General features: G+C 41.9%; 1 protein-coding gene and 1 long non-coding RNA gene across 3 annotated transcripts in view; one reads left to right on the forward strand and one right to left on the reverse strand.

Annotated features, from left to right (window-relative positions):
- Positions 1–868: 868 nt before the first annotated feature.
- LOC137096074 (uncharacterized) lies at positions 869–3,146 on the reverse strand. The gene is made up of 2 exons (XR_010909233.1): positions 2,716–3,146; positions 869–1,640 (listed from the first exon to the last, which is right to left on the reverse strand). It is a non-coding gene; the product is annotated as an uncharacterized lncRNA (long non-coding RNA).
- A 7,763-nt stretch (positions 3,147–10,909) lies between these two features.
- The window catches only part of RNF213 (ring finger protein 213), a 132,420-nt gene continuing 130,226 nt past the window's right edge, over positions 10,910–13,103 (forward strand). For both annotated transcript variants that reach the window (XM_067463861.1, XM_067463862.1), the window contains exon 1: positions 10,910–11,044. The gene's annotated coding sequence lies outside the window, so the exon portion shown is untranslated. The remainder of the gene's footprint in view (positions 11,045–13,103) is intronic.

Consider the following 13,103-nt stretch of genomic DNA (forward strand, 5'->3'; position numbering starts at 1 on the left):
TGGGCAATTCTTCCTCTCCCCCTTCTCCTCTCCCACACTGCTCTGGTGCCCTAGGGGATGTCTCTCGAAGCAGTGAGCAATAGCCACTGACCATTTCACATCTGGCAGCTGACACTACAACAAGAATAGGAGGAAACTATAAGGGTGGCCATGCAGTGGCACCAAGCCAGGTTAGGTGCCTCTGGACATTAGGACTCGTTGCTTCTGCAATTGTCCATAGGCAGGTATTAAGGAATCCCTGGGAAGTGGTAAGAACCATCTTGGGGCTCATCTGGATTTCAGAAATCCAGATCAACCCCAGGATAAAGTGGCAGTGTAAAACCACCAATGGAATTCAATCACTTGAAAAGTTCAACCAAGATTTTTGCAACTTTTTTTCTACCATCAACGAACCCGGAACAATCTGCACAAATTCAGTTCCTTGACAGCAATCTTAAACTGTGCAATAGTCTTCTAAGCACCAGACTCTTATAGAAAACACACTGATTAATACACAGACTTTCATACCTCCAGTTTCCACTCAAACCTGAATTTACAACAGCATTTTCCAAACTACAATACTCAGCTAAAGAATTCAAGAAAAAATTGGATAAGACAAGATTAACAGGAACCATTTACTACATGACATACCAAAAACATGAAATAATAATAATCTTTATTTATACTCCGCCACCATCTCCCCCAACGGGGACTCGGGACAGCTTACATGAGCCCAAGCCCGAACAACAAATCACAGCAAAATAAAACCAAAACACAAACCACAGTATAATAATTATGTTATGAACCCAAAGAGGTACCTGTTCTTTTGTGCAGAGTGTTCAATGAATTGTAAGGCTGTTTAGACCAATGAGACACTTTAGAGACCAAATTTGGTTTTAACACTATTCATGTAACATTTATTGAAATACAGTCATCGCAGAATCATATCTGAATCACATCAAGGGAGAGCTTTCGTGCACACACACATTCACGCATACTCACACACACACAGGCCTCCTCCAGCGAAGATGATCAGTCTTTTCCGAGGAGGTGCAGATGCTCCGTTGCCATGGATCAGGAAGCATGCATGTTCTTGGGGTCCCCTGCATTTATAGGCCAAAATCCATTTTTCTTCTTTTTAATAATCAGGCTGTTCTATCCCTTTCAAGTCCTTGTTCTTTTCAAGTTTAGTACATCCACATACCAGGCCACATGACTTATGGGGTACACCTGCACACTCCTTACATGCTTGGTCACACACCTTATTGTCCATTGTCATTCAGCTATGCTTTACTGCCTCCTCGCTTCGACTGCCAAGGCCGTCCCATATCATGCCTTGCGAGAACTCCATGTTGGTTTTTCTTTAGGCCTGTTTCTTCTGCCCTTCCACATGCATTCAAACATTCATTCTTTACAATTACGTAGAAACATATGAATACAGTGAGCAATATAAAAATACAATATACACAATCACAATGACAAAATACTTACAGTCTCCAGCTGAGACTGCTGAAATGTATTAACAAGTGACAACCAATTCTGGAAAATAATTCTCAGAAGTCTTGGGAGGCAGACCTTTATTGGCATATAGACAACCTGCAAATCTTAAAATTACTATAGTAAGCCCTTGGTGTTGGCAGAGAGGTTGGTTCCATGAACCTCTGTGGATACAAAAAAAATGCACAAATTCATATTAAAAAATGTGTGGGGCAGTAATTTTTATTAATGCATCCCTGAGAGATGCATTAATAGTTTATTGTATTTGAAATTTAATTGCATCTCCTCGCTGGATGACCAGCCAAGAGGGTCTGGGATCAGGAAAACAGGTTAATAATAATAACTTTATTCTTGCACCCTGTCTCCATCTTCCCAAGGGGACTCGGAGCGGCTTACAAATGTCACAAGGTGTCTAAAACAGAGCATTAAATGAACCACAAAATACAAGTACAATAAAATAAAAACATATGGCATATGAAACAGCAATTAAAAACAGTGCACAATACCCTATGGTGACAAGCTAACAAAGAACATGGCCAGACTGTAAACAAAAAGACAAGGGAGTGGGATAGTGCAAAAGTGGTACAAGGATGTGGGAAGAAATGCAGTGCTGTGTCATTATTGCATAAACCACTAGAGAACTAGATGCATTATAATGAGCTACTGGGTTTCTAATAACAGAGGAGAGCACCTGGGTTAAGCCTTTCACCACTCTGAACAGCTCAACTGGACATGAATCTGCAAGTGCAATGCACGCACAGAAGAAAGCTTTATTCGCTGCATGTATTGCCACCTTATAGGAGTGAAGGTGCCCTCTATACTGTTCCTTGTTGCATAAAAGTTGAATTTTCCACCATCTGCCCTCTAGTCATTGTCCTTCCCACCCTACTCTGGGAGGAAGAATACAAAAGATCAGTAACATCACTTAGTTTCAAAGGTACATTTCCTTAGCCTTCTTCCAGTTTGATGTGTACAAAGAATGTCCTCCTAAACTCTACATTGGACAAATAGGATAGTCTCTGTGCAAAAAGATTAATGGGCACAAATCTGACAATAGAAATGGCAACACTCAAAATATAAAGAGAATATAAATGCTGGAGAAATACTGAAATATTCTTTTATACATTTAACCTGTTTAAATTACCATCAACATTATATGGAGCCAAGATAAAACTTTATTTTGTAATATAAAACAAAGTGTTTTTTATTTATATAAGTTACATAAAAGAAATATCTTACTTGGAAAAAGATCTAAGCCGTGTCCTGTGTTGTTTTGACTACATTGAATCTCAAGGACACACCTGAATAAACAAAATAAACTTGACTAGTAAGAGATACCAAGCAGTTTAATATCAATACTACTAGACTGTGTATTACATCTATACAGTAGCCAACAAATGGAAGGTAATCATAATGTTTAGAATGCATCCAGATTTGGTGCTACGACCTTAAAGAAAATGTTTATAAAACAATGAACAGGTGGTACCTGAAACTCTGTTGCAGCATGACTCATTGGAGGAACTGGACTGGCCACATCATCCCACTCTTATTTCTATTAAAGTGGTCTCTGGTCTAAATGTGCTATCACATTTTAAAACGTACAGCTATAATGTTTATATACACACACACATTTGTATTGATATGCATTATATATATATGCATATATATAATGTTTATATAGATACACATACACACAATTGTATTGATATGCACTAAGGCAGGCATTGGTAAACTTGGGCCCTCCAGCTGTTTTGGTCTTCAACTCCCACAATTCCTAACAGCCTACCGGCTGTTAGGAATTGTGGGAGTTGAAGTCCAAAACACCTGGAAGGCCTAAGTTTGCCCATACCTGCATTAGAGACATCCTCAGCTGAGAATTTAACTGAAGTTAAGAATTTTGGCGCTGTTCCATCATCCGGACGGAGGCCAGCAGAGGGTGGTAGAGAGAGAATAGTCTATTTTATGGGGGGAGGGGAGCTAAGGAGTACAAGCACTTCCCTGTTTTCCTGTTATTCCCCCCACCCATGTCCCCATCATGGAAGCAACCCTAGTTTATGATATGGCGGGGGGAGAGGGGGAATAACTAGCAAAAATTAGGGAAATTGTTTTCTTCCTTCAATTCCCTCTACACCAGTGTTTCTCAACCTGTGGGTCCCCAGGTGTTTTGGCCTACAACTCCCAGAAATCTCAGCCAGTTTACCAGCTGTTAGGATTTCTGGGAGTTGAAGGCCAAAACATCCGGGAACCCACAGGTTGAGAACCACTGCTCTACACCATAAAATAGACTATCTTTCTCTCTTTAGTGCCGCCACCATGTCAGCTGTAATGTAAGAAGGTACACTCAGCATTGTAGAAAAGAAACAGCAAAATAAAGAAAATAATGTATTGATAAGAGAAAATCAGAGGGACTGCCCTTTGAAACAGTACCTGGAGGGTACATTTTTAAAAATCTTCCTGCTCAGAAAGTACATTTTTTGTATTTAATAATAAATTAATTGTATTAGTTCATTCCGTTGCTGTGTTTTGAGATCCAGCATTTTAAATGCAAAAGGAAAGACTTATAAAGCAGGAACGTCCTGAACTGTATTTCTTTCAGTTAAAGGTTTGTGAGAGACAAAATGCCATGGTTGAAAACATATCTCCTCTCTTGCTAGATGCAACAGGCCACTCCTCATTTATCGGTTGTTTTGCTATTACCAGATCATTTCAGTCCAAAAAGGGTGGGTCTGATGTTCAGACTGCTTTACTTTCACTTCTGACCTTAAACTCGCAGCAAGATTTTTTTCTTATGAAACACTGCAGGAATGACTAAGTATTTAGTTTCTGTAAATGGGTCCAAGAAATGAAACTGAATGGGAAGTCATTTCTTGAAAGCCTTATCAAGTTTCAACACCCCCCCCTCTCCCCCCGCCTTCCCAAATGAGTGCTGAAAAGCTTTTGAACATAAGGCAACCAAAGCCTGAGGAAGAAATAAATGAGTTTCAAGCAGTAGGAAAGAAAAATTAAAACACATCTGATTATTAATTTTCAGCTGATCTGTAGCACAAACTTTGGCGTGGCTGAAACTTGATAATCAACAAGGTTATCTGGCCTTCCATCCTGTTTGCCCTCTAGATTACACCCTCTTCATATAACGATAATCGGTGTGAATTGATATTTGCTAACTACAAACAAGGCCACCAGACTCAAGATGATAATTATAATTAACTAACACTTTATTGCTACAAAATAAATAATTATGCAATAAAAACATTGTGGACAAGCCATCAAGTGCAATGTGAGTACCTTGCACTGGCAGTTTTCCATGGTGGATCTCTGTGCTGACAGGTATTCTGCTGCTGATAGTTGAGTTAGAGATCTTTCATTGATAGGGTCACTGTAAGTCCACTCATGACAACAATGTGATCGCATTAATAACAAGGCAAAACCAATAACTAGACATGGGGCGCTTTAAATGGCTAAAGAGGTTAATTTGAATCAAGGGCCCTTCCACACAGCCCTATATCCCAGAATATCAAGGCAGAAAATCCCACAATATCTGCTTTGAACTGGGTTATCTGAGTCCACACCCAGATAATGTGGGATTTCCTGCCTTGATATTCTGGGCCTGTATGGAAGGGCCCAAAGATAAACCTGTTTATTGGGCGGAGCAGAATTCAATCACAAAAATATACATTGGTTTGCAATTTTTAAAGCGATACAGGATTCTTAGTTTTACAAGTAAGGGGAATTGCAAATGAATGTGAACAGCACAAAAACAACCTCCCAGAATGAGTTAAAATGGATTTTACAATAGTAGTGGACAGTGCTCAGAAAGCTGCATTTCAATGATTATGTATGGTGGTTGGATGAGTGGGGATAGTAGCACCTTTGTTGGCCTGGAAGTTGCTATTCTCTAGCACATTTTGCCTGGATCTACACTGCTGTAAATGGTCAGTGTAGATCCATACAATGCAGTTCAATGTGGTTAGACTGCATTGTATGGGTCTACACTGAACATAAAATGCAGATTCAAGCTAGGAGCTCCTTGTAACGCAATGGGTTAAACCCTTGTGCCTGCAGAACTGCTGAGTGGGGTGAGCATCCATCTGTCAGCTCCAGCTTCCCATGTGGGGACATGAGAGAAGCCTCCCACAGGATGACAAAACATCCAGGCATCCCCTGGGCAATGTCCTTGCCGATGGGCAATTCCCTCACACCAAAAGTGACTTGCAGTTTCTCAAGTCGCTTCTGACACACACACACACACACAAAGCTGCAAGCTTGTGTGAAATTCCTGAATTAGAACTTAACATTAAGTTTGTTGTCCAAACTGCCAGCCCTTGTGAATCCTTAGAAGTTCATTCTCTGCTCCATAGAAAGGCAGGCCTAAATCCTGGAAAACCTATAGAAAAACAGAATAGAAAAAATATATATTAAATTATTAATGTGATCACATTGTTGTTGTTTGGTGACCCCCTCCCCCTCCCCGAATGAGAGACCACTAACTCAACTATCTGCTCCACGGGAGAAGTAAAAGCCACCACAAAAGATTATTTCAAGGTATTGTAATTTGACAACTCAAGTATATACCCTAGAAATTAACAATGTAGCGAGAATGCTTAGGAAAAAGCTTCACAGGAGAAAGCTGTTTTCCGGGCTGTATGGCTATGTCCAGAAGCATTCTCTCCTGACGTTTAGCCCACATCTATGGCAGGCATCCTCACAGAGAAACCATGGGTTTCTGTGAGTTTTCTGAGCTGTATGGCCATGTTCTAGAAGCATTCTCTCCTAACGTTTAGCCCACATCTATGGCAGGCATCCTCAGAGGTTGTGAGGTCTGTTGGAATCTAAGTTAGTGGGGTTTATATATATTTGTGAAAGGTCTAGGGTTGGAAAAAAATGTGTTTGTCTGCTTGAGAAGAGAAAGCATTGCTGTATTTCCTTGAACCTTTGGAGCAAAGGAAGCCTCCCGCTGCTGGGTGTTTTGAAGACATGGCTGTTTATATCTAATACCTACAGTATTATCTCAGGCTTGGGCAAACTTCAGCCCTCCAGGTGTTTTGGACTTCAACTCCCACAATTCCTAACAGCAGGGTGTGGGAGTTGAAGTCCAAAACACCTGGATGGCCGAAGTTTGCCCAGGCTTGCAGTTTGGTGGTGGGGGGGCTTCTTTCTGCGGGGCGCTTCGAGGGAGGAAGAGAGAGAGAGAGAGAGAGAGAGAGAGAGAGGGAGGGAGGGGCTCAAAAGGGGCGGAGGCCGAGCTCGGGAAACGAAACCTTGTGCGCTGTCCCGCCAGGAAAAAGAGAGCGGGCCGGCGCTTTGGAAAGCGAAAGCGCTTTCCCGGCATCTGAGGCTAGGCTAGGCTGGGCTGGGCGCAGATAGCGGAGTGCTTTTGGTGGATTGAGAAGGACTCTTTGCGGATCAGGAGGCGCCTTTCCCGACCCGGCGGAGGAGGTGAGTCCCAAGTCCCAAGGATGGATGCTCGGCTGGGCATGGGAAGGCGTTTGCCTGCAATATTGAAGGCATCAAAAATATCATCCCTCCAGGGAGCATTGTCGCACCTTTCAGGGCACGCCTGCACGGTGGAACTAACTCACCTTGACCCCGCTTAAGCGGCTGGGGGAGAAAAGGAAGGGGCCTGAGCAGGCATGTAGCCAGGGGGGGGGGGGCTCGGGGGGCTTCAGCCCCCCCCCCGAAATTTTCATGGTGGTTCGTGAAAAGGCCTTATTGGTGCATTATTTAAACTGTTATGTTTATTCATATCATGATCTGATCACCATACTCAATATATCCCATATGCATGGGGGTATTGGGGTAATGATACAAAAGGTTTGCTAGGCTAGACCCTCTTTCACTCAGACTCAGCCCCCCCCCGAAACTCAGCCCCCCCCGAAAGCCCCCCTGAAAAAAAATCAGCCCCCCCCCCCCCTAAACGAAATCCTGGCTACGGGCCTGGGCCTGAGGCTGTTAGGAATGGTGGGAGTTGAAGTCCAAAACTCCTGGAGGGCTCAAGTTTGCCCATGCTTGTTGTAGAGAAAGGTGGGAGCATCCTTCACTGCTTGTGTCCCATTGCTACTAGCTCTTGTGACTCCTCCTGCCCTACCAAAATGATTCCAAGGAAACTACCATGCTGGTAAAGCCAAGTAGGCGCCCTAGCCATTAAAAGTGTTCCCAAAGTTTATAATATTCTTGAAAACCAGAAAAAAAGAAAGCATAATTTGGTCTCCTCGCTTGAAGGAGGCTTCAGGGGTTAAACATAAGCCATTGGGGCGCTTCCTTTCCAACACTTTCAGATTCCATTTTCTGGGTCAGCCATGTTGGCCAAACAGCAGCAGAAACCCAAGACCTGCTCATCCAAATGCACAGAACCAGGAGACCTCCTCACACTAGAGAAAAAACTCCACTTAAAATCCAGTTTCTGCCTTCTGCAGAATTCTGGGGTCTGTAGTTTAAGGAGGAGCCTTTAAACAGCTCTCTAGGGGGATGAAGTAGCACGATATGCGAAAGCCCTCCAAGCTCCACTGGTTTCTTCATCATTATATTGTTTTCCGGAGGGATCTCAATGCAAGCAGATGCAACCCCCCCCCCCTTTTTTTTGGTTCAGGTTGGGACTAAGAGTCCATCTAAATCGTTGAATTAACACAGTTTGGAACTACTTGAACTAGTAAGTACAACAAAATAGCCCACTTATATACAAAATGGAAAATAAATAAGTTTGTGATTACTGCGAATTTGAACTGTATAATAAGTTTCAACAGTCACATTATTGGCTGAACTTATTTATTTTCCATTTTGTATATAAGTGGGCTATTTTGTTGTACTTACTAACTCAGGAACCACTCATTTTGAGTGTTAGGGGAATCAGGGGAGTTGTACGAGGCCTTTACAAATAGTAATGAGCCATGGCAGTTAAACCGCATTAATTCTAGGGTGTGGAATGTGCACCTTTGAGGCAATAAAAGTTTACACTCCGTTAGTTGACTCTTCTTCCAAGGGAAAGTGGGTGGATCCTATAGAAAAGGCGTAGGAGAGCGCTTTGATCCTATTATTATTACTTCTCCAGCAGTTAAAACAAGGTAGGGAAAACGCCTACTTCCGCTTGGTTGTTGTTGTTGTTGTTTTCCCCTCCCCCGGAGCTTTGGGTGCCTGAGTTCTCTTCTTCCTGGCTTCCTGCCTCAAAAGAGAAGCTATAGGTCAGCTGCCCCTCCTCCTCCTCCCTTCCACCCCTTGCGAGAAAATAGTATTAGCTTCACGGGAGTGTGACAAACAAACAGATCAAGGCCAGTCTTGCGAGACTTTTGACCAGGCAATGAATTCCGGGTCTTGTAGCGCCAGGAAGGGAACCGGAGGAATTTGCATACAGTATGCTGTTGCTCCCATTCCGATTGGTCAGAGCGGGAGCATCCTTGGGTCATAAGTGGGATGTGGAGAGCAGATGAGAACCTTCGCCCCTTATTTGCATAGCGGCCCCTGATTGGGCAGTTGTTCCGGCCGGTGCGCGCGCGGGAGGGGAAGAATAGGGAGGGTTAGCGCGAGGCGGTAGAACAAACGAGGCGCTTTAAACCGAGTCTTGTTGCCAGAAGTGGAAGGGCTTGCACTATAGTCAGAATCTCACAAAGTGGAAAGCTGCAAATAAAGAAATTGATATGCTTTTTACCTGAGAGGACAAATTTGTAGGAATGTCTAGATTTTCCTTCACAATTATATTCTTCACACACACTGGAGACCCAGGGACCTTCCACACAGCCCTATATTCCAGAATACCAAGGCAGAAAATCCCACAATATCTGCTTTAACCTGGGTTATCTGAGTCCACACTCAGATAATGTGGGATTTTCTGCCTTGATATTCTGGGATATAGGGCGATGTGGAAGGGCCCATCGTGTGGACTCATAACCCAGTTCAAAGCAGATATTGTGGGATTTTCTGCCTTGATATTCTGGGATATAGGGCCGTGTGGATGGGCCTCTAGAGATCCCTAGAGAGGTATTCTTTCAAGAAATCTTTAGGTCTTCCATATCAATGAATGCCATTGACCATAGAACAGGCCTGGGCAAACTTGGGCCCCCTAAGTGTTTTGGACTTCAACCCCCACAATTCCTAACAGCCTCAGGTCCTTTCCTTTCCCTCCTCAGCCGCTGAAGCATCTGAGGGGGAAAAGGAAGGGGCCTGAGACTGTTAGGAATTATGGGGGTTGAAGTCCAAAACACCTGGAGGGCCCAAGTTTTTCCAGACTTGCCATTGAGCCACACTGGAAGAGCTTTGGAGAACATTTTAATCAAGTGTGTGAATAATCAAACCTGCAGAAGTCCAAACTACAAATGGAAGGGACTGCTGTAAATGGGCATTGTTACTTGATTTTAAAAATGATTTAAACCACAAATAGAATAACACCTTCATGAAGGACATTTCTACTGTGATCAGTGCTCTGAGACACCTATCCTGAGGTTCTGTCAGCTATGGTGGCAAGGGGATTCAACATTATTCACACACATACTATAAATGTATTCATATCATGCGGATTAAAAAGTCGGACAAGGGTTTACAAGTGTGTTTTCTTAAGACATGCACATTTAGCGCAAAAACGGGTACTTGGAGATATCAACAAACTTACGTGAAAATACAAGTTTTGTGGCAAGATGGAAATATGACTGAAACTGTAAGCCCTAGGTGTAAGAACTGATTAGCAATACATAAGCAATACATAATGCTGTACAGTATTTCTGTATTTTTTACTCTTGTGTTGCATTGTGTTAAATATTTTCATGAAAAGCAAATTTACATAGCTTTAATTATGTTCTGTTTTTCCATAGAAGACTATTAAAAAGATCTAAAAATACAGCTTTATTTATTTATTATTTATTATTTACGACATTTATATGCTGCCCTTCTCACCTCAAAGGAGAGTCAGAGCGGCTTACAAGTTATATGTACATACAATATTACATTATGTTAATTATTATATTATATTTTGACATCTTTGATCAGTTCTATGTTTAGCCATTTTAAAATTATGCAAAACATGGTTTATAACAGGCAGGGGCAAACTTGGGCCCTCCAGGTGTTTTGGATTTCAACTCCAGCAATTCCTAACAGCCTTAGGCCACTTCCTTCCTTTCATTTCCGCTTAAGTAGGAGGGGAAAAAGGAAGGGCTTGAGGCTGTTAGGAATTGTGGGAGTTGAAGTCCAAACAACTGGAGGGCCAAAATTTGCCCATGCCTAGTTTATAACATTAGCGTCCTGTGTTATGACAATATCTTAAACTGTTAATAGTATTGATTTTCTTCTATCTAGTACTAAATTTAATTATCCATTCTCCCATAGAAGTCCCTCTACAGAAATGTTTGAGTTCATATTCTTTTCACAACCAGTGAAACAGCAAGTGTCCAAATCATGTGACTAATGTTCCTTCTCCCTCCATTTGTTTGTCTTCTTGTTTTCCAACAGGCTGTCAAAAGATTCACCCTGGGGCGCAAATCACGCAAAAAGGGCTTTAAGTGCCCTGCCTGTAACAAGCCTCAAAATGCATCAAACAACTTCTGCAGTAACTGTGGAAAGAGGCTCATTCCTCCAGCCACCACACAAAGTAAGCTATTCACAGCATTAAGTATAAATCAATAAGTGAGATCTATTTTATGCAGATTGCTTTTATATTATTTTCTATGTTTTCTATTACACTAGCGTAAATTCCCGACCTGGTCTGAGTTAGGTGCTTTGTAATGCTATTTATTATAAATACTCATTGTTTGGCTTTCAGTTTTATGAATGGTCTCAAAACAAAACGCATGGTCCCAATCAAAATGGAACCTTTAAAAATTGTACAGCTGATGGGCTTCATCTTCCATCAGCCCAGGAGCCAGTCAGGCTGGAACTATCATCAGTCCCAGATCTGGCCGGGTGTAAATTCACATCAACCCCTAGATCTCATTGGACTGTAACTTGTGGCTCTTCTCTTATGGCCTCTTCACACTGGGCTAAAATCACTGACATGCACATGGAGTATAGAGCACTCCATACGTGCTCTACACTTCCCCCATGGGATTGTCCTCTGCTGAAGCTGGGCGATGCGGGGCATGGGACACTAGATCTCCACCCCACCCCCCACCCCTAATGAAGTAAAGCAACTCCGGCAGTCATGTGACAGAGAGCCCAGCCTTCATGTTGGGCTGCAGGTCTCCTCACCCCCAGTCTGTCTAGTAAAGAGATAAGAATGTTGGGAGATGCAACCTGGGAAGCTGAGCCTTCTGACCTGTTAGGAGGAGAGCCATGCCCTCAGTTGTGGGTGGGAATCATGCGATTGTTTGGATATGGCTGGACTAGTTCCCATCATCTTTTATCAGTCTCTCACCCTCCCCCCTCAAAACCTGTCAGTTAGTCTGCAACTCCCATCACCCCTAGATTGGATAGGCTGCAACTCCCATCAGCCCCACATCTGGCCAGGGATTGGCTGCAAGTCCCACCAGCTCCAGATTTGGCTGAACTGGAACTCAGTGGCTTTCTTCCTAACCAGTCAGAGGATTAGTCTTTTTGTTGAGCTGCAGCTTAAATTATCCAAGCCTCCATAGAAAAAAGGTAAGGATGTTGGGAATGGTAGTGTAGTTACAAAGAAAGAAAGAATGTTTGCTCTTTAATTGCAGGAATGTTTCAATATAGCACATTCTGAAGGTGATTGAAAGATATTGTGAAGTGCACATTCTGTTGCCCTCTTACAGGATCTTTTAAAAAAATCTATGTATTTATTACTTTTTCATCAGTTTAAGTATAATTATACAGTTTATAAAGACATTCCCCCTATATGACTTGTATCACAATTTAAGCTAATTTCCCCCACCTACCCCATTGAAAAACCGTAATTACAATTATAATAAAATATTAAAATGAAATTCCTACCTCCCACCTCAAAAATACACAGTTAAAATATTGTTGTAATCCTGCTAATCTATCGTTTTAGGTAGTGTCTTCATTCTATCTCATTACTTTAATTTTTTATTCAGTCTTCAAAAGCTGCCACTATTTTGACATTTCTTTTTTCCTTTATCAATGATATAAATGATTTCCATTATTTTAAAAAGTTATCATTTGACTTTTCCTTTATATCAAGCAAGATAACTTGCACATTTCTGCCAAATATAAAACTTTTGTAATCTAATTTTCATTTAAGGGATAATTTTTTAACTTTCCATTTTGCTGCAATAATCACATAATGGACTGATTGGTAGTTTTTGTTTGTTCTTTTGAAACAAACATTTTTAAATCATGAAAAAGTAAAAATAGAGTTGAATTTTAAATATCTTTCATAACAAATTTTGTATCAATTTCTAATATTCTTTTTGTCAGGATGTGTCCATATCAGCTAAAACCGAAAGCTGCTTCATCCACTCCATGCCAGTTTTGGGAGTACTGATAAGAGCCATCTGGACTGGGGTGGGGGGAGAAACCTGGGAAATGTAGCATGTTCTGTGGGAATGGAATGTAGCCATTACAAGTAGATTGGGGGGGGGGGGTCATGGGTCAGCTAGGTGATATACTACAGGTTTGGTAGGAAATGATCAGAACTAGCTTTCTTTTCTCCTTGGCAAGAAGGAATAATAAAGCTTTTCCCAAGGAACATCCTGTGTGAGCATGCTTTTGTTCTAAAGACTGCC

The sequence above is a fragment of the Anolis sagrei genome, chromosome 2 (assembly GCF_037176765.1).
Source record: "Anolis sagrei isolate rAnoSag1 chromosome 2, rAnoSag1.mat, whole genome shotgun sequence".
NCBI classification, from domain to species: domain Eukaryota; kingdom Metazoa; phylum Chordata; class Lepidosauria; order Squamata; family Dactyloidae; genus Anolis; species Anolis sagrei.